General features: G+C 41.5%; 1 protein-coding gene across 2 annotated transcripts in view; it reads left to right on the top strand.

Annotated features, from left to right (window-relative positions):
- Nucleotides 1-22073, top strand: part of LOC123750813 (uncharacterized) — a 222123-nt gene that overhangs the window by 177566 nt on the left and 22484 nt on the right. The gene's annotated exons all lie outside the window — the stretch shown is intronic.

Here is a 22073-nt window from a genome sequence, read left to right on the forward strand (position 1 = left end):
AATGGAACATCACTTTATTGTTAATAGCAATAATGTTATTTATTGAAGAAACGTCTTTATCGACGAAACGTCGTCGTCCCTTCACTTTATAGTGTGTTATTTGGTCATCAATATATATGTGTTATTCACATGGAGTTACACTCAACATATCTTAGCGTTCTAAGATGGTTTTAACATATCTACCACTCACAGGTGAGTATGGGGTGCACAATGAACTACCACTCACAGGGTGAGTATGGGGTGCACAATGAACTACCACTCAGAGGGTGTATATGGGGGTGCACAATGAACTACCACTCACAGGGTGAGTATGGGGTGCACAATGAACTACCACTCACAGGGTGAGTATGGGGTGCACAATGAACTACCACTCAGAGGGTGTATATGGGGGTGCACAATGAACTACCACTCACAGGGTGAGTATGGGGTGCACAATGAACTACCACTCACAGGGTGAGTATGGGGTGCACAATGAACTACCACTCACAGGGTGTATATGGGGGTGCACAATGAACTACCACTCACAGGGTGTAAATGGGGTGCACAATGAACTACCACTCAGAGGGTGTATATGGGGGTGCACAATGAACTACCACTCACAGGGTGAGTATGGGGTGCACAATGAACTACCACTCGCAGGGTGAGTATGGGGTGCACAATGAACTACCACTCACAGGATGAGTATGGGGTGCACAATGAACTACCACTCACAGGGTATGGGGTGCACAATGAACTACCACTCACACGGTGAGTATGGGGTGCACAATGAACTACCACTCGCAGGGTGAGTATGGGGTGCACAATGAACTGCCACTCACAGGGTGAGTATGGGGTGCACAATGAACTACCACTCGCAGGGTGAGTATGGGGTGCACAATGCACTACCACTCACAGGGTGAGTATGGGGTGCCCAATGAACTACCACTCACAGGGTGAGTATGGGGTGCACAATGAACTACCACTCAGAGGGTGTATATGGGGGTGCACAATGAACTACCACTCACAGGGTGAGTATGGGGTGCACAATGAACTACCACTCACAGGGTGAGTATGGGGTGCACAATGAACTACCACTCACAGGGTGTATATGGGGGTGCACAATGAACTACCACTCACAGGGTGTATATGGGGTGCAGGCGGCTATACAGCGATAGCCGCCTGCTATCGCTGTATCTATCGTTAGATACAGCGATAGCAGGCGGCTTGACGTCTGCGAGGCACTACACATCAAGAAGTCAACACCAGCAATCAACAGCCTATTAATGCACAACTATATTCTACCCACTTCAAGACTCCGCTCCAATATAGAAGCATCAAGAAATATGGGCCAATAAAAATAGGCCTTCTGCAGTTACCTACCTTTAATACCCATTGTTTCGTGTCCTGTCTTGTGTTAAAAGTTTATTTTCACCTCAACCAAAACTATTGTAACATGTCACCTCACCCAAATGTAGGTATAAAAACTCGAAGATGTTTAAGCTCTATTCAGTTAAAGTTGTGTGTGTGTGTGTAAACAAAAGTCTTTGAAAATGTAATAAGTTTTACGAAACGCGCTCAAGTGTCGCGTCAGACTAGAAATAAAAATGAATTTTGGAGAATTGATTTTTGAATTACCATCAACAGTGAAAAGAAACGTAAGAAAGATCGAGAAAATTCGTGTTAGGATTATTAATCTTACTTTTTCGGTCATATTTAATAATATATGTCAACAGGAAAGACTGCTACCAAAATATACTAAAATATGTATATATATATATATATATATATATATATATATATATATATATATATATATATATATATATATATATATATATATATATATATATATATATATATATATATATGTCGTACCTAGTAGCCAGAATGCATATATATATATATATATATATATATATATATATATATATATGTCGTACCTAGTAGCCAGAACGCACTTCTCAGGCTACTATGCAAGGCCCGATTTGCCTAATAAGCCAAGTTTTCATTAATTGTTTTCATGAGGTGAACATATCACCTCACCCTCATTTTGGGTGAGGTGATATGTTACAACAGGATGATATGCTATATGGGTACCATCGAACAAAAGGTCTTAGTCGACATGAACTTGAAACCGGCCATATACTGCAGGTATGTTGATGACATTTTTACACAGGTACCTGATGTCAGACATCTGCAGGAGCTGAAGGAGGCATTTGAGTGGAATTCTGTGTTGCGTTTCACTTATGAAATGGAGAAGGATGGGAAGCTGCCCTTTCTAGATGTAACAGTCATGGAAAGGAGCGGAGGTTTCCACACTGCAGTCTACACTAAGGAAACAAACATAGGAATGTGCCTCAATGCCAACAGTGACTGCCCAGACAGCTACAAGAGGAGTGTTGTTAACGCTTATGTCGACCGTGCTCTCAGCCACAGCTCAGGATGGAAGCAAGTCGATGAAGAGGCAGGTAAGGCAGGTCCTAGTCAACAACGGCTTCTCCAATGGTTTCGTTGAAGACATCATAAGAAGGAAGTTGAAACGCCATGCAACCTCTTAAGAGACAACTAACACAACACCTGTACCCCCTATTAGACTATTTTACAGGAACTTTTTTTCCACAGCTCATAAAACGGAGGAAAGGGTCCTCAATGATATTGCCAATAAGAACGTTATCCATACAGACAAAAATAAGAAGATACAATTGATGATTTACTATAAAACCAAAAAAACGGCCAACCTACTCATGAGAAACTCTCCAGACACAAAGCAGAACACTTTAAAAGAGACCAACGTCGTCTATGCCTTCAAATACCCACTTGGGGACTGTAAGCCTCAAAGAACTCAGTATATAGGTAAGACAACAACATCTCTTTCCAGGCGATTAACGATGCATTAGCATCAGGGCTCCATTAAGGAACATTGTTATGAACCCGAGTCCAGCGTCCTAGCACGAAGCAGTGATGACAACGCCATCTGTGGGTCAGCTCCCGAAACCCCCTCCAAATGGACGACGCCATCTAGTGAGGACGGGATATACCGGCCACAGGTGCTGGATTCCCGTCTTGATCAGCTCGTGACATAGCCGCTGCTGACCTCTGGTGAGGTGACGCTTAGACAGCAACGCCATCTATGGAGTGGATAGGTGGGCGTTTGTGTCTAAGCCTGTAAGTGAGGTGCCCTAGGGTGTCCCTAGTACTGATGACGTGTCTGATTACAGAGTCGACCTGGGACTGCTGAATTGGACGATGGGCAGTCTACCCAAGGCAGCCAAAGTCTCTCTACGTGTTTGCTGCAGAAGCTGTGAGTTGCTCCCGAACGAACACTGCTGAGAGTGTTAGCCTGCCTGTGACGTGGCAGTGTGGGATATTTGGGGCTTGAATCTGATTATTTAAATATTAATGTAGTAAATTAAATTACGAAGGACCACCCGCTTTTAAAGTAAAGAGGGAAACTGAGAATTTCTGATCATTAGATAATTCCTAGATGGAACCAGTAACTATGGATAAAACTAGAAAGTATGATCATAATAATAATTAATGGGCTGTATTAATAAATGAAACAAACCTCAAACACCTACATTGGGGGGTTATTACTGGAGGTAAGTACGTCCAGGAATTAGTGTGGTTCGTTCACTAATTCAATTAATAATAATCTAATCCTATAAAATAATATTGAAACTGATATCATTACCAAAAAGAGGAACATAGATTATGAGCATAGTAATGAGTTACAGTAAACCACATATCAATCCCAAAGAATTCTGCACAAGATAAATTGCAATAGAATTATAAAAGGAAATAAATCTTAGCTTAATGAAGATTCCTTTAGAAAGCCATGGAAGTCCTCTTATTCTCCAGACTCGGTCGACTGACAAGTGGAACGGGTTAACATGTGGGAAGGCAGCATGGAGAATTCTTCTCTCGTGCTGCAAGACAAATAATTTTCAGTAGCAACTGGTTTAACTACTAAATCTATATTCAAGAATATTAAGAGTTACAGATGACAAATTTTAATCACCTGTTATTAGGTGTTATCGTGTGTCGTAACGGACAATCACCCTGCTACTATTAAAACTTCTACCTGATGCATCACATAAAAGAATATACTTAGCTGTGGGCACTGTATAAGTATTAAGATTGCCGTGCTTCGCATCTCAGGCTCCGGCTAGGCCTATCCTGAATAATGATGCGTCCCGCTGGCTGGTCACGTGTCGTCAGGAACCAAGTCAAAGGGCTCCTTATTTGACACCAGCACTAGCTGAAGATACTATCTGCAAGGTTATTAACGCCTCACAGTGGCGACTTTCATCTGAGGATGGATAACACCTGCCCTATTTGCTGGGCAATGGCGTCTTCTTATGAGTACGATAAGCGCAGGTCTGCCTCTGAGCGGCTCTCCACGTGTACTGAGATGGCGTCCCTCTACCCACGCCGAGCCCGCGTTCATAAAACAAATTATTGTCTCGAACATTAATATTTCTCGCATTTGCGCTTGAAACGTTAAAGACTGGACGGGTTTATTATTTAGAGGAACAAAATATTGTTATTTACCAATTTAGGAATAGTAAATATATAAGGGAGAGGAATTAATGTCTCCCCATGGCATTCATTGGTGACGTTAACTATATCACGAGATACACGCTATGATTCTAACGCTCTATTCGGCTTTTAGTTAGAGATCAATTCGTCTGCAATTAGTTATCATACAGAATGCTTTAATTATGGAGAATCGAATTTAATTCTCACACACATTGGATATAATGTGTTTACTGTAAGGAAATCTGACGCAATACTGGCGTCAGGTGACGTGAGAATTCTAGCCTACTGTACAGATGAAATTATTAGTACATGAGAATTCTACGTGTTGTTATTTTTACTTACTACAATAATTAGTATGGTTAGTAATAAGTAATGAGAATACAACAATGTTGTATTCGGTGTTGGAAATATCCAACATAACTCCGGGGGGGAGGGTTCTAGGGTCGTAGTGTACTGTGTTGTACTGACCTATCCCGAAGTGATATTAAGATTAGTACATTAGTATGTTAGTATGTTAGTACACACATAACGAACGTCCCGGATTTATCAAGGACTTACAAAGACTTGAGTCTTGATATTTACATGTCAAATGAAACATGTTGTTTGTAGCCTACACAATATTTATAGAATTCAATTCTCCCAATTTAAACTAACAGAATCTACGGTGATGTGATATCCTGGGTCATAGTGACGTGTAATGTTTCGTTACGTGATATCACATCGTACCATCATCACAGTTTTCTCAGTGGGAAGTGAAGGAAATTAATCTTCTTCAGAGTTGTAATAGGCTTGCAAATTCCGCCTACATTGTTGAGCTGCAGCTCTAGTGGGGCGGTTGCTTGGAGGAACAAATTCATGGTCCTCTGAAATTACTGGAGAAACTGGATCTGGCTGATATTTTTGTTCAGTCAGTTCAAGGGGAACCAGCTTCTCTAAAGTTTTTAGAGTAGTGTTGCCTCTGTATAAGACTTTAACCACTCTTAGGACACCTTGTCGATCTGGGTGAATGGTGATAATTTTACCTATAGGCCATTCTGACCTTGGTCCATCACTATCGACTAGTACTAGGTCTCCTGGCTTTAATTGCACCTTATTGTAAGGACTCGAAGCTCCGTAGTGGTACTCCCGTAGAGCTGTGAGGTACTCTCGAGTCCACACCTCATTCCACCTGTTAATAACTCTAGAAAGATGCTGGTAGCTTTCCACCAAGTCTCCTCTGGTCACATGGGACGGGTCTACAGGGTCCTCTTCGGCTAAAGGGATGAGAGGGCTCAGTAGACCTCCATGGATCAAGTGAGAGGGGCTCAGTGGTTCTCTCTGGGTGTAATCATCAGACAGGTAGGTGATGGGGCGATTATTGACTCGCGCCTCGATTTCCACAACTATAGTTTGGAGTTCTGAGTAACTGACCTTTTGTCGGTGTAAAGTTTTCCTTAGACACTTCTTGACTGTGCCTACCATTCGCTCATAGAACCCACCTTGCCAAGGGGCTCTCGGTGCTATGAATTTCCAGTGACATTGTCTTCTTTGTAAGACTGACTGTACTTCGGGGTGGTTCCAGACTTCTCGCAAACAACTTTCTCCGGCCACAAAATTAGATCCATTGTCTGATATCATTAATCTAGGACACGATCGGCGGGCAGCAAATCTGCGGAAAGCTTGAATGAAAGCTTCAGCACTCATGTCTGGGGTGACCTCTAAGTGCACGCCTCTGGTTGTAGCACATGTAAAGAGACAAATGTACGCCTTCACTGGTATATTATCTGGGTTACCAGTGAGGAGTAAGGCTCCTGTATAATCAACTCCAGTGGTTTCGAAAGGACGAAGATGAACCACTCGCTCTTCTGGGAGTGGGGGAGGTCCTGGGTAAGGACAGACTCTAGCGTCGTATCTCTTACAGATTACACAAGATTTAATAATGGTCTTAACAGTCTGACGACCTTGAGGAAGCCAGTACTTTTGTCTAAGGTCGGTGAGAGTATCTAAAACTCCACCATGTAGTGTACCATATTGATGGTGATGTAAGACAAGAAGTTTAGTTATGATGTGGTGACGAGGTAAAAGAATTGGGTTCTTAGTGTCTAAGTCAATCTTTGCATGTAGCAAACGTCCTCCACATCGTAGTATGTTATGAGTGTTGACATCGTACCAGATGCCCAGAGACTTAGTGAGTTTATCCGGAAGATTCTCAAATTCGCTTCCGTAGGTCTCTTGCTGCGCCCGCTTAATCCAATAGTGAACAGGATTGGGAAATTTATGTCGAATTCCTACTTTAGCAAGGAAATCAAACACGTGCGCAGTCACTCGTAACAATTTGCTTAAGTTGGAATAATGATGAGGATCAATGGCTAATATTCGCTGAGGCTCTGGTTCCTTCATGGGAGTGGTGATATTGGTCACTATGACTTGTGGCTTTTGTTTGGGCCACTGACCACCAACAAGCCATGAAGGTCCATTGAACCACAGCGAAGACTTGACAAGTTGTTTTAATGTCAATCCTCTTGATAAATAATCTGCAGGATTGTCCTTAGTAGGGACATGTCTAAACTTATATCCAGCAGACAAATCATGAATCTCCCTGACGCGATTACTGACGTAAGGAGTTTTGTTGTTATTGTTTCTTACCCATTGTAAGACTGCCTCGTTGTCTGACCACACTACGATCTCACCAAAGTGGATATTACTGAGTGTCTTTGCCAGGCAATGGGCCAATCTTACTCCCACTAGCAATGCAGTCAACTCCATCTGAGGTAAGGATCTCTTCTTGATGGGAGCAACTCTTGCTTTAGATGTGAGTAAAATTGATTGAGCACTGTTAACTAAATAGGCTACTGCGCCATATGCTTTGCCAGAGGCATCGCAAAAAACGTGCAAATTGGTGGGTAAGTTTGATCCTGAAGCATTACGAGGAAATTTCAAAACGCCTAACTGATTAAAATCCGTTGAGAGTATTTGCCATTTGGCTTGTAACTCACTTGATAACGGATCATCCCATCCCATATGTTGCTGCCAGCACTCCTGCATTAGGAGTTTGCCCCTTATTAATATAGGACTAAGTAGGCCTAAAGGGTCAAATGGTTGACTGACAAATGAGAGCAGTGTTCTCATGGTAAGGGTTGAATTATCAGTTTGCACTGACTTGACATTCATCTCGTCAGTGTTGGTGTTCCATTCCACGCCTAGAACCTTTAATTTACTGGGTACCTGATAATCGGGAAATTCTTTCTCGATCAACTGGTTAAGCAGTTTATTATTTGAGGCCCATGACTGTAGAGGCATATTGGCTCCTAACAGTTCACGGTTAGCCTCATGGTAGATTTCTACCAGATCAGCTTGATCATTAGTTGTCCCCTGGAAATTGTCGACATACAAGTTGTCGCTAATGGTTGCCTTATAAGGGCTGTCTGATTTCCTCAAATGCGTGTCTAATGTTGCTTGCAAAAGAAACGGTGAGGACGTAGCACCAAATAATACGGAGGCAAACCGATAGGTGATTACTTCACTGTTAGGATCCAGTGGATCCTTGAACCAGAGGAATTTTGTGTAGTCACGATCTTCCTCCTGCAATCCTACTCGGAGAAAGGCTTTGCTGATGTCAGCTGTATAGGCAAAAAAGCCTGTGCGAAATCGTAACAACACGTCATGTAGCCTTTGTGTTAGGCTAGGTCCCGTTTGGAGACATTCATTTAAAGACACACTGCTCGGCTTTACTTTAGCACTGCAGTTAAAGACGATACGAATAGGTGTTGTCAATGAGTCTTTCACCACAGCATGGTGAGGTAAATAATGACCTGTTTTTCGGTCATCGTGTTCAACAACTTCAATGAACTTATTGTTAAGTTGTTGTTGGATAAGTTGGTGATACATGGTTAGTTTGTCTGGCTGCTTCTGCAGTCGTGTTAATTGAGACTGCAATTGTGAGGCTGCCATAAAATAATTCACTGGAAGTTGTGGATGATCTAACTTCCATGGGAGTCTTACCCAGTATTGTTTATTTGAGTAGACAACTGTATCCAGATATTGCTGGTAAGTCCACGTATCATCAGGACTTGGTTGCTCAGGGATGATGCCTAACGTATCTAAATCCCACAAACGATGTATTGGTGGGTCAGACTCAATGTCCTCGGCTATTTCCCTGAAGCGTAGGGGTGACTGCTCTAAGCCTAGTCATGCCACAATTACGTTATTAGTTTGTTGGTTTGTGGACGCTGGACCTTGTCTGAAAAGCACGGGTCCTGTGAGCAATTTGCCCCCTGCGGACGACAACAAATTCATACCATGTTGTCTAGTGCATCCAGTTATAAACTTGTAATAATGATCCGCGCCTATTAATATTCCAATATCTGTGAGGCAATCGGAATTTATTTTATGATCCGCTAGCCTCATGCGGTTTCGCTTAAGGTGTCTCGCAGTGCGAGCTAATCCTGTGACCTGTAGGTCCGTAGGAATCTTATCCACTACCACCGCATGGATTGGGCTAGTAGAGGATCCTAATCTAACTAGTAACTTAACTACCTTGTAGTCACGAGGTCCACTGTTTGACAGGAAACCAGAAATGTTTAACTTCACACTTTTGGTAGGTTTTAAATTTAACTCATCTACCAACTGTTGTGCAATGAAGGTTTTTTGTGAACCTTGGTCAAAAAGACCCCTAGTGTTAATTCTAGATCTTCGGTTTATTAATTTAAGCTGAGCGGTAGGCAAAGTAGTATTATTGCCTGACTCAGTAGCAAGTACATTCACTTCGTGATGTACTTTACAATATTGCACTGCCGTAGAATTAGTAAAATTCTCTCCAGTGGTCATGGTTGGTGTAGAAGATTTTCTACATGAGGCGTAGTGGTGTACACCTTGGTTACAACGGTTGCAGGTACGTAGTGGTACTGCACATTTCTTGGGATCATGAGAACCCATACATTTGGTGCATTTGTGCAATTCCTGTAACCTTTTAACTCTAGCATTATACGTAGGATAAGCAGAGCATTGGTAAGTGGTGTGTTCCTGATTGCAGAACAGACACTTTCTCTGGTTAATAGACTTAGTCTCTTTAGTAGACAAGTCATTGGTTATCTCTGAAGGAGATACTGAATATGTACCTACATTTCCACTTCTTTTCCTCGTGGATGGAGTAGGTTTGGATTTATATTTATTAGACTTACTTGGAGTCTGTTTAGGTTTGACTGAAATATCAGTATTAACTGGTTTGGACTCAGGTTTAATTTTGTCATGAGTCTTTAACCTATTTACTGTGATCCTCAACCCCTCGAAAATCTGATCGAGAGTAAGAAACTCAGTATTATAATGTGAGCAGAGCTCTGTCAAAACATTTCGAGGTAATTTCCTCTGTAACAATAGCTTGATAGACCACTCAGAACTAGGTATATTAACCTTGGTACCTAAGGCCTTTACTAGAGACTCTACTTCTAGTCTGAAGCTTTGAAGTGACTCTGGTCTACTGTTTGGTGCATTCAGATCTAGTAATTGATAATAAAGGGTAGCTATACTTAACTCTTTGTTGCAATAGTTCAACTTCAGGAGTTTTATAGCTTCCTCATAATTACTCTCATCAAGAGTGAGGTTATGTATGACCTTTTTAGCCTCTCCTGTGAGAAGACTGAGTAGGTATGAAAATTTAGAAACTTTGTCTAGAGACTGTTTCTTATGGATGTGAACTTCAAAGGAAGTCCAAAAATTGTCCCAATTTTCTGTATCTAATCCTGAAAAGGTGGGCAAGTCTAGAGTAGGTAAACGAACCTCGGGTAAGTGATTATTGAAGTGAGACCCAGTGTTGCTGGTCTTGGATCCAGACTGTTTGGCTAATTTAAATAGCCTGATAATTTTATCATGAGTCTCCTCTTCATATTGGGAGATGTCGTCTACAGTTTGACTTGCTTCTTCAGGATCAGTTTCTACAGTATTTAGCAGATCAAGGTAAGATTGACCTGCAGATCTGACTTGATCAAATTTCAGATCAGCCAATCTAACTGATGACTCCAAGTGATAAGAGTCAATGGGATTATCTTTAGTTAAGCCTTCAGCCTTATTAATTAATCTGGTCAAGTGACCTTTAAGGCCAATGTAGGTTCTCCTCAATTGCTCAGGAGTAGCCATGTTGGGCTTAGGTTCAAACTTCACAGTGTTAGTATATGTATTACTAATGAAGCTTGGGTACTTGTTCATTAGTGAACAGGTAGCATTAATTGTAGCCTAATTTAAGGTGACTACTTTATATTTTACCTCACTTGAGGTTGAATGTACCTACCTACCTAACAACAAATAGCTAGATATTTTGTGCACTGTCTGAACTTCACCATTAGTTCTCGTCCGGTTAGCTCATCCATATCACCATCAGAGTTAACGGAGAGAATCCAGCAATACACAAAATAGATACACAAAATAATGCATACAAGAGAAATATTATGGAGACACTCCAATCAGAGTTATCTCAAAAATTAATCCCACCCTGTATAGGGTCAGCACAAATAATATAATACATACAACACTGACTAGTTTAGATCTAGTCGTAATAATTCCTAACTAAGAACTATAAAATTATTTAGTCTGGGCTTGTACCAAATTCAGCACAATCTCAGCCTAAATTCTACCTACTAACATGGGTAAAGATTATTGTGGTGCAATAAGGTAAATATAGTTGTGCTGTATTTTTGGGTTTTTTGTTTTATAAGAGTGCTCTTGCACACACAGGTGAACAATTATGTACAGTTAAGTTTGGCTTGCTAGCCACAGCCTTTTGTGATGGTTGATGGTGTTAATTAACTTGTCAACCACATGCAACCTAGATTCCCCTGACAAATGTACACCGTCTCTGGTCAGGTTCTGTCTGTAAGGTCTGGCTGTAAATTGGATATATGTGGCATCCAATCTCACTCGTTTTTTCAGCCTGAAATTTATGTACTTAGCAGCTCTCAAGTAGTATTCCGGAGTTACTCCCCAACGATTATCTTGACTTGGTTGGCGAGGTTCCACTAATGTGAATACTACTGATTCACTGATGAGCTTGAAAGAAGAAATTATGGCTTTGAGGTGTTTGATCACCTCGGCTGGATGACGAGTGGGGTGGATGTCATTACCACCTAAGTATATAATGGTTAGATGGTGAGGCCACTCTAACGCAGGTGTTAGGGTGGTGTTATTGTAAAAGTTATGAGCTGTTGCTCCTGGTGACCTAAAGATTCTCACCTCGGTGTGAGGTATAGGTCTAAGTGTTGTGGGTAATTGGCTATGACCCACTAAAGCTACTTTATACATGAGGTGAAAGTAGCAATATATTAGTGTGATCTAGGCTAACTGATGTGTTACAATGTTAGTTGACACAATTAATTAAATAGTTATTCTAGCTTCTATCACACAAGGATTAGTTATTAATGGTTAATATTTTAATTATAAATTTAATGCCTATCCGGTTCGATAAGGACCATAATGTGGGATATTTGGGGCTTGAATCTGATTATTTAAATATTAATGTAGTAAATTAAATTACGAAGGACCACCCGCTTTTAAAGTAAAGAGGGAAACTGAGAATTTCTGATCATTAGATAATTCCTAGATGGAACCAGTAACTATGGATAAAACTAGAAAGTATGATCATAATAATAATTAATGGGCTGTATTAATAAATGAAACAAACCTCAAACACCTACATTGGGGGGTTATTACTGGAGGTAAGTACGTCCAGGAATTAGTGTGGTTCGTTCACTAATTCAATTAATAATAATCTAATCCTATAAAATAATATTGAAACTGATATCATTACCAAAAAGAGGAACATAGATTATGAGCATAGTAATGAGTTACAGTAAACCACATATCAATCCCAAAGAATTCTGCACAAGATAAATTGCAATAGAATTATAAAAGGAAATAAATCTTAGCTTAATGAAGATTCCTTTAGAAAGCCATGGAAGTCCTCTTATTCTCCAGACTCGGTCGACTGACAAGTGGAACGGGTTAACATGTGGGAAGGCAGCATGGAGAATTCTTCTCTCGTGCTGCAAGACAAATAATTTTCAGTAGCAACTGGTTTAACTACTAAATCTATATTCAAGAATATTAAGAGTTACAGATGACAAATTTTAATCACCTGTTATTAGGTGTTATCGTGTGTCGTAACGGACAATCACCCTGCTACTATTAAAACTTCTACCTGATGCATCACATAAAAGAATATACTTAGCTGTGGGCACTGTATAAGTATTAAGATTGCCGTGCTTCGCATCTCAGGCTCCGGCTAGGCCTATCCTGAATAATGATGCGTCCCGCTGGCTGGTCACGTGTCGTCAGGAACCAAGTCAAAGGGCTCCTTATTTGACACCAGCACTAGCTGAAGATACTATCTGCAAGGTTATTAACGCCTCACAGTGGCGACTTTCATCTGAGGATGGATAACACCTGCCCTATTTGCTGGGCAATGGCGTCTTCTTATGAGTACGATAAGCGCAGGTCTGCCTCTGAGCGGCTCTCCACGTGTACTGAGATGGCGTCCCTCTACCCACGCCGAGCCCGCGTTCATAAAACAAATTATTGTCTCGAACATTAATATTTCTCGCATTTGCGCTTGAAACGTTAAAGACTGGACGGGTTTATTATTTAGAGGAACAAAATATTGTTATTTACCAATTTAGGAATAGTAAATATATAAGGGAGAGGAATTAATGTCTCCCCATGGCATTCATTGGTGACGTTAACTATATCACGAGATACACGCTATGATTCTAACGCTCTATTCGGCTTTTAGTTAGAGATCAATTCGTCTGCAATTAGTTATCATACAGAATGCTTTAATTATGGAGAATCGAATTTAATTCTCACACACATTGGATATAATGTGTTTACTGTAAGGAAATCTGACGCAATACTGGCGTCAGGTGACGTGAGAATTCTAGCCTACTGTACAGATGAAATTATTAGTACATGAGAATTCTACGTGTTGTTATTTTTACTTACTACAATAATTAGTATGGTTAGTAATAAGTAATGAGAATACAACAATGTTGTATTCGGTGTTGGAAATATCCAACAGGCAGAGTTGAGGAATCGTCGTACCCGGGGGTTGACTGGTGGAAGAGACTAGCCACTGTGGCGCTATAGAGAGGAGAGTGATCTGTGGAATCACACGAGGCTCCTGCCTAGGGCTCGCAACCCTAGTATCGGTCGTGGAGTGGCCTACGTTATGAAACGTAGGCCCGTAATTGTTCCTTAGACTGTTTTCTGGTATGTCAAGAGGAGTACAGGCCGAATCACGGTACACTCTGTCGGCTATCATCCCGATTGTTTCATCCACAGGTACGTTGGTAAACAGAGATTCTATGTCCAACGAGGCTCTTATCCCTGTGGCCCATGTTCCCCGCAGCAAGTCAACAAATTCCTTTGGAGACTTCAGGCTGAAGGCGCAAGGTAAAGATTTGGTAAAATGCGATGCCCAAGATTACTATCCGAGTGCCGGCGGTGGGGTGGTTCAAATAGCCTCGGCTATCACCTCATTATGTCCGGTCGTGATGGTCAAGTGGATTAAGGCGTCTTGTACATACCAGTTGCATGGCTCCTGGGAGTATGGGTTCGAGTCACTTCTGGGGTGTGAGTTTTCAGTTGCATATTGTCCTGGGGACCATTCAGGCTTGTTCGCATTTGTGTTCCTCACGTGTGCCCCAAAGAATGAGGTGATTTGGTAAAATGCTATGCCCAAGATTACTATCCGTGTGCCGGCGGTGGGGTGGTTCAAATAGCCTCGGCTATCACCTCATTATGTCCGGTCGTGATGGTCAAGTGGATTAAGGCGTCTTGTACATACCAGTTGCGTGGCTCCTGGGAGTATGGGTTCGAGTCACTTCTGGGGTGTGAGTTTTCAGTTGCATATTGTCCTGGGGACCATTCAGGCTTGTTCGCATTTGTGTTCCTCACGTGTGCCCCAAAGAATGAGGTGATTTGGTAAAATGCTATGCCCAAGATTACTATCCGAGTGCCGGCGGTGGGGTGGTTCAAATAGCCTCGGCTATCACCTCATTATGTCCGGTCGTGATGGTCAAGTGGATTAAGGCGTCTTGTACATACCAGTTGCGTGGCTCCTGGGAGTATGGGTTCGAGTCACTTCTGGGGTGTGAGTTTTCAGTTGCATATTGTCCTGGGGACCATTCAGGCTTGTTCGCATTTGTGTTCCTCACGTGTGCCCCAAAGAATGAGGTGATTTGGTAAAATGCTATGCCCAAGATTACTATCCGAGTGCCGGCGGTGGGGTGGTTCAAATAGCCTCGGCTATCACCTCATTATGTCCGGTCGTGATGGTCAAGTGGATTAAGGCGTCTTGTACATACCAGTTGCGTGGCTCCTGGGAGTATGGGTTCGAGTCACTTCTGGGGTGTGAGTTTTCAGTTGCATATTGTCCTGGGGACCATTCAGGCTTGTTCGCATTTGTGTTCCTCACGTGTGCCCCAAAGAATGAGGTGATTTGGTAAAATGCTATGCCCAAGATTACTATCCGAGTGCCGGCGGTGGGGTGGTTCAAATAGCCTCGGCTATCACCTCATTATGTCCGGTCGTGATGGTCAAGTGGATTAAGGCGTCTTGTACATACCAGTTGCGTCTCTCCTGGGAGTATGGGTTCGAGTCACTTCTGGGGTGTGAGTTTTCAGTTGCATATTGTCCTGGGGACCATTCAGGCTTGTTCGCATTTGTGTTCCTCACGTGTGCCCCAAAGAATGAGGTGATTTGGTAAAATGCTATGCCCAAGATTACTATCCGAGTGCCGGCGGTGGGGTGGTTCAAGTAGCCTCGGCTATCACCTCATTATGTCCGGTCGTGATGGTCAAGTGGATTAAGGCGTCTTGTACATACCAGTTGCGTGGCTCCTGGGAGTATGGGTTCGAGTCACTTCTGGGGTGTGAGTTTTCAGTTGCATATTATCCTGGGGACCATTCAGGCTTATTCGCATTTGTGTTCCTCACGTGTGCCCCAAAGAATGAGGTGATTTGGTAAAATGCTATGCCCAAGATTACTATCCGAGTGCCGGCGGTGGGGTGGTTCAAATAGCCTCGGCTATCACCTCATTATGTCCGGTCGTAATGGTCAAGTGGATTAAGGCGTCTTGTACATACCAGTTGCGTGGCTCCTGGGAGTATGGGTTCGAGTCACTTCTGGGGTGTGAGTTTTCAGTTGCATATTGTCCTGGGGACCATTCAGGCTTGTTCGCATTTGTGTTCCTCACGTGTGCCCCAAAGAATGAGGTGATTTGGTAAAATGCTATGCCCAAGATTACTATCCGAGTGCCGGCGGTGGGGTGGTTCAAATAGCCTCGGCTATCACCTCATTATGTCCGGTCGTGATGGTCAAGTGGATTAAGGCGTCTTGTACATACCAGTTGCGTGGCTCCTGGGAGTATGGGTTCGAGTCACTTCTGGGGTGTGAGTTTTCAGTTGCATATTGTCCTGGGGACCATTCAGGCTTGTTCGCATTTGTGTTCCTCACGTGTGCCCCAAAGAATGAGGTGATTTGGTAAAATGCTATGCCCAAGATTACTATCCGAGTGCCGGCGGTGGGGTGGTTCAAATAGCCTCGGCTATCACCTCATTATGTCCGGTCGTGATGGTCAAGTGGATTAAGGCGTCTTGTACATACCAGTTGCGTGGCTCCTGGGAGTATGGGTTCGAGTCACTTCTGGGGTGTGAGTTTTCAGTTGCATATTGTCCTGGGGACCATTCAGGCTTGTTCGCATTTGTGTTCCTCACGTGTGCCCCAAAGAATGAGGTGATTTGGTAAAATGCTATGCCCAAGATTACTATCCGAGTGCCGGCGGTGGGGTGGTTCAAATAGCCTCGGCTATCACCTCATTATGTCCGGTCGTGATGGTCAAGTGGATTAAGGCGTCTTGTACATACCAGTTGCGTGGCTCCTGGGAGTATGGGTTCGAGTCACTTCTGGGGTGTGAGTTTTCAGTTGCATATTGTCCTGGGGACCATTCAGGTTTGTTCGCATATATATATATATATATATATATATATATATATATATATATATATATATATATATATATATATATATATATATATATATATATATATATATATATGTTGTACCTAGTAGCCAGAACGTCATAATCGGCCTACTATGCAAGGCCTGATTTGCCTAATAAGCCAAGTTTTTCTGAATTTATATATTCAATATTTTTTTCTTATGAAATGATAAAGCTATCCATTTCATTATGTATAAATTAATTGTTTTTAAATTTGAGTTAAAACTAAATTAGATATATAACTGAACCTAACCAACCCTACCTAACCTAACCTACCTTAACCTAACCTAGACTAACACAATTAAGTAAAAAATTTATGTTCTTAATATAATGTAATAATAATAATTCAAATAAACTAATTGCAAAAAAATTATTGAAAAAAAGAAAATCACTCGGCCTATTAGGCAATTCGGGTCTTGCATAGTAGGCCGAGAAGTGTGTTCTGGCTACTAGTACGACATATATATATGTCGTGGGTTTGGAAACCCACTTCGGCCAATCATTAGCCAGATACCCACACCCACGTACAGACTGACGAAGCGACTCAACGGCCTGCTGACTCCTTATGTTCCTTGCGCCTTCAGCCTGAAGTCTCGAAAGGAATTTGTTGACTTACTGCAGGGCACACGGGCCACAGGGATAAGAGCCTCGTTGGACGTAGAATCGCTGTTTACCAACGTACCTGTGGACGAGACAATCGGGATGATAGCCGACAGAGTGTATCGTGATCCAGCCTGTACTCCTCTTGACATACCAGACAATATTCTGAGGAAACTACTCCAAGCTTGTACTAAAGAGGCACCCTTCTTGAGCCCGGATGGGCACATGTATAAGCAAGTAGATGGGGTCGCCATGGGTTCTCCCCTAGGTGTCCTGTTTGCAAACTTCTACATGGGTACCATCGAGCAAAAAGTCTTAGTCGACATGAACTTGAAACCGGCCATATACTGCAGGTATGTTGACGACATTTTTACACAGGTACCTGATGTCAGACATCTGCAGGAGCTGAAGGAGGCATTTGAGCAGAGTTCCGTGCTGCGTTTCACTTACGAGATGGATGGGAAGCTGCCCTTTCTAGATGTAACAGTCATGGAAAAGAGCGGAGGTTTCCACACTGCAGTCTACACTAAGTAAACGAACAAAGGAATGTGCCTAAATGCCAACAGCGACTGCCCAGACAGGTACAAGAGGAGTGTTGTTAACGCATATGTCGACCGTGCTCTCAGCCACAGCTCAGAATGGAAGCAAGTCGACGAAGAACTCTGTAGGGTAAGGCAGGTCTTAGTCAACAACGGCTACTCCAATGGTTTCGTCGAAGACATCAAAAGAAGGAGAGTGAAACGCCATGCAACCTCTGAAGAGACAACTAACACAACACCTATACCCCCTATTAGACTATTTTACAGGAACTTCTTTTCCACAGCTCATAAAACGGAGGAAAGGGTCCTGAAAGATATTGTTAATAGAAACGTTATCCCTACAGACAAAAATCAGAGGATACAACTGACGATTTACTATAAAACCAGAAAAACGGCCAGCCTACTCATGAGAATCTCTCCAGACACAAAACAGAACGCTTTAAAAGAGACTAACGTCGTCTATGCCTTCAAATGCCCTCTTGGGGACTGTAAGCTCCAAAAAACCCAGTATATAGGCAAGACAACAACATCTCTTTCTAGGCGTTTAACGATGCATAAGCAACAGGGCTCCATTAAGGAACATATAATCTCTTCCCACAACCAAACCATCGCCAGAGAAATCCTAGTGAACAACACAGAAATCATCGATAGATACAGGGATAGCATGCGGCTTGACGTTTGCGAGGCACTACACATCAGGAAGTCAACACCAGCAATCAACAGCCAATTAATGCACAACTATATTCTACCCACTTCAAGACTCCGCTCCAATATAGAAGCATCAAGAAATATGGACCAAAAGGCTTTCTACAATCACTTCTATTCAATACCCATTGTTTCGTGTTCTGTCTTGTGTTGATGAAATTAATACCCTATTAATGCCACCTTTTTTTCTGTCTTGTGTTGATGAAATTAATACCCTATTAATGCCACCTCACCCCATCCACCTCACTCAAATGTAGATATAAACGAAATCGGAGATGCGTAAGTTCTATTCAGTTGTGTATTTGTAAACTAAAGTCTTTGAAAATGTAATAAGTTTTACGAAACGCGCTCGTGTCACGTCAGACTAGAAATAAAAATGAATTTTGGAGAATTGATTTTTTATTTACCTCCAACAGTGAAAAGAAATGTACGAAAGATTGAGAAAATTCGTGTTAGAATTATTAATCTTACTTTTTCTGTCATATTTAATAATATATGTCTACAGGAAAGACTGCTACCAAAATATACTTATATATAAATATATATATATATATATATATATATATATATATATATATATATATATATATATATATATATATATATATATATTGGTGTATACTGGCAGCAGGTTTTCTTTCAAACATGTTTCATTGAATATGACCGCATATTCTGTATTTATTATTTTCTGGTTTAGGGCTTCTATCCCTCTAACTATTTTCTTAGCATCAGGGCTTAATTGAAATAGGAGTTCTCCAAAACTCATTTTCGTACTTTTAAGGTGAAGAAAAGAAGTGATTTACTATAGAGTGTATTACACTTATTTGTATAATTTGCACGACGTTTCGAACCTCCATGGTTCATTCTCAAGTGAACAGATCTTACAATACTAGTTGATTTTATACCCGCATTAGGTCAGGTGATAATACAATGAAGGTGAAAACATGGGGGGATACATAAGGGATAAACATAGGGGCTGCAGAAGGCTTATTGGCCCATACGAGGCATCTCCTATCTAAACACAAAGATTAATCCAGTGTAATTGGCCTGTTATGTTGGACATTGTCTTCTGTGTTGGCATCGATATGTTCTTGTCTTGTCCTTACTCTCATGGTGGGTAGAGTAAATAGTTCCGTGATTTGGGTGTTCATGGTAGGTCGCTCTATTCTTATGTGAATTGCCTCAAGAATTTGTAATCTTCTTGAATCTTGGGTTTTGTCTATTATGCAAGTATTCTTGTTCAACATTTCTCTTGTTAGAGTAATGTCATGGGCTTGTCTCATGTGATTCCTAGGGGCACCAGATTGAAGATGGCATGTCAAACGCCTCGTCAGCTTGGTCGACGTCATACCTATGTACTTACATTGAAGGTTACATCCTTCGTGGGGGCAAGTGTACATGTATACAACGCTTGACTGCTGTAGAGGGTTCTCCGTCGGCTTCGGGCTGTTTTTGATAAGGAGTTCGGAAGTCTTCTTGGTTTTGCAGAATATTATCAGGTTTATGTTTTGGTTAGGAGTAGTGCTTTTTACTCCTTTACGGATTATTTCTTTCATTATTCTTTCCTCTTTTATATGTTCACTGTGCATGGTTGATTTGTAATATAATTTTATTGGGGGTGTTGTGGTTTCTGTTCTAGGTTCTGAATTATACCAACGGTCCAAGTGTCTTCTTATAGCAGCGTTTATTTCCGCGTTGCTATATCCGTTGTTCACCAATACCTGAGTTACTCTTTCAAACTCTCTACTCACGTTGCTCCATTCAGAGCAGTGGGTAAGCGCTCGACGAATATAAGCATTGAGAACACTGGATTTGTATCTTTGGGGGCACTCACTTCTACCGTTCAGGCATAATCCTATGTTGGTGGGCTTGGTATATACGTTGGTGCTTAAAGAGGTTCCTGTTTTTGTTATTAGTACATCCAAGAATGGCAGACTGTTATTTTCACTATTTTCATGTGTAAATCGGAGTACTGACTCTCTCTCTAGGTGTCTTTTTTAGGTCAATTAGTTCATCTGAGTCTTTTACTATTACGAATATGTCATCTACATAACGGCAGTATACAGTTGGTTTTTGTCTGCTACTGAAGACCCTATCTTCGATGGTTCCCATATAAAAATTAGCAAATAAAACTCCTAAGGGGAGCCCATTGCTACTCCGTCTATTTGTAAATACATGTCTCCTTGTGGACTGATGAAAGGGGCTTCCTTTGTACATGCTTCGAGAAGACTTTTCAAGTGTGGCTCAGGTATGTCTAATTTGGGGGTGCTCTCGTCTCTGTATACTCTGTCCAGTATCATTCCTATGGTTGTGTCGACTGGGACGTTGGTAAAAAGGATTCAACGTCTGGTGCCCCTAGGAATCACATGAGACAAGCCCATGACATTACTCTAACAAGAGAAATGTTGAACAAGAATACTTGCATAATAGACAAAACCCAAGATTCAAGAAGATTACAAATTCTTGAGGCAATTCACATAAGAATAGAGCGACCTACCATGAACACCCAAATCACGGAACTATTTACTCTACCCACCATGAGAGTAAGGACAAGACAAGAACATATCGATGCCAACACAGAAGACCCTGTTCTGTTCTTGTCTTGTCCTTACTTTCATAGTGGGTAAAGTAAATAGTTCCGTGATTTGGGTGTTCATGGTAGGTTGTTCTATTCTTATGTGAATTGCTTCAAGAATTTGTAATCTTCTTGCATCTCGGGTTTTGTCTATTATACAGATATTTTTGTTCAACATTTCTCTTGTTAGGGTGATATCATGGGATTGTCTCATGTGATTCCTGGGGGCACCGGATTTAAGATGGCATGTCAAACGCCTCGTCAGCTTGGTCGACGTCATACCTATGTACTTAGATTGAAGATTACATCCTTCGTGGGGGCAAGTGTACATGTATACAACGCTTGACTGCTGTAGAGGGTTCTCCGTCGGCTTCGGGCTGTTTTTGATAAGGAGTTCGGAAGTCTTCTTGGTTTTGTAGAATATTATCAGGTTTATGTTTTGGTTAGAAGTAATGCTTTTTACTCCTTTACGGATTATTTATTTCATTATTCTTTCCTCTTTTATATGTTCACTGTGCATGGTTGATTTGTAATATAATTTTATTAAAATTTCAGGATTCAGGATAAAATTTCAGGATTATACCAACAGTCCAAGTGTCTTTTTATAGCAGCGTTTATTTCCGCGTTGCTATATCTGTTGTTCACCAATACCTGAGTTACTCTTTCAAACTCTCTACTCATGTTGCTCCATTCAGAGCAGTGGGTAAGCGCTCGACGAATATAAGCATTGAGAACACTGGCTTTGTACCTTTGGGGGCACTCACTTCTACCGTTCAGGCATAATCCTATGTTGGTGGGCTTAGTATATACGTTGGTGCTTAAAGAGGTTCCTGTTTTAGTTATTAGTACATCCAAGAATGGCAGACTGTTATTTTCACTATTTTCATGTGTAAATCGGAGTACTAACTCTCTCTCTAGATGGCTTTTTAGATCAATTAGTTCATCTGAGTCTTTTACTATTACGAATATGTCATCTACATAACGGCAATATATAGTTGGTTTTTGTCTGCTACTGAATACTCTGTCTTCGATGGTTCCCATATAAAAATTAGAAAATAAAACTCCTAAGGGGGAGCTCATTGCTACTCCGTCTATTTGTAAATACATGTACCTT

Source organism: Procambarus clarkii, chromosome 81 (genome assembly GCF_040958095.1).
Source record: "Procambarus clarkii isolate CNS0578487 chromosome 81, FALCON_Pclarkii_2.0, whole genome shotgun sequence".
Lineage (NCBI taxonomy): Eukaryota > Metazoa > Arthropoda > Malacostraca > Decapoda > Cambaridae > Procambarus > Procambarus clarkii.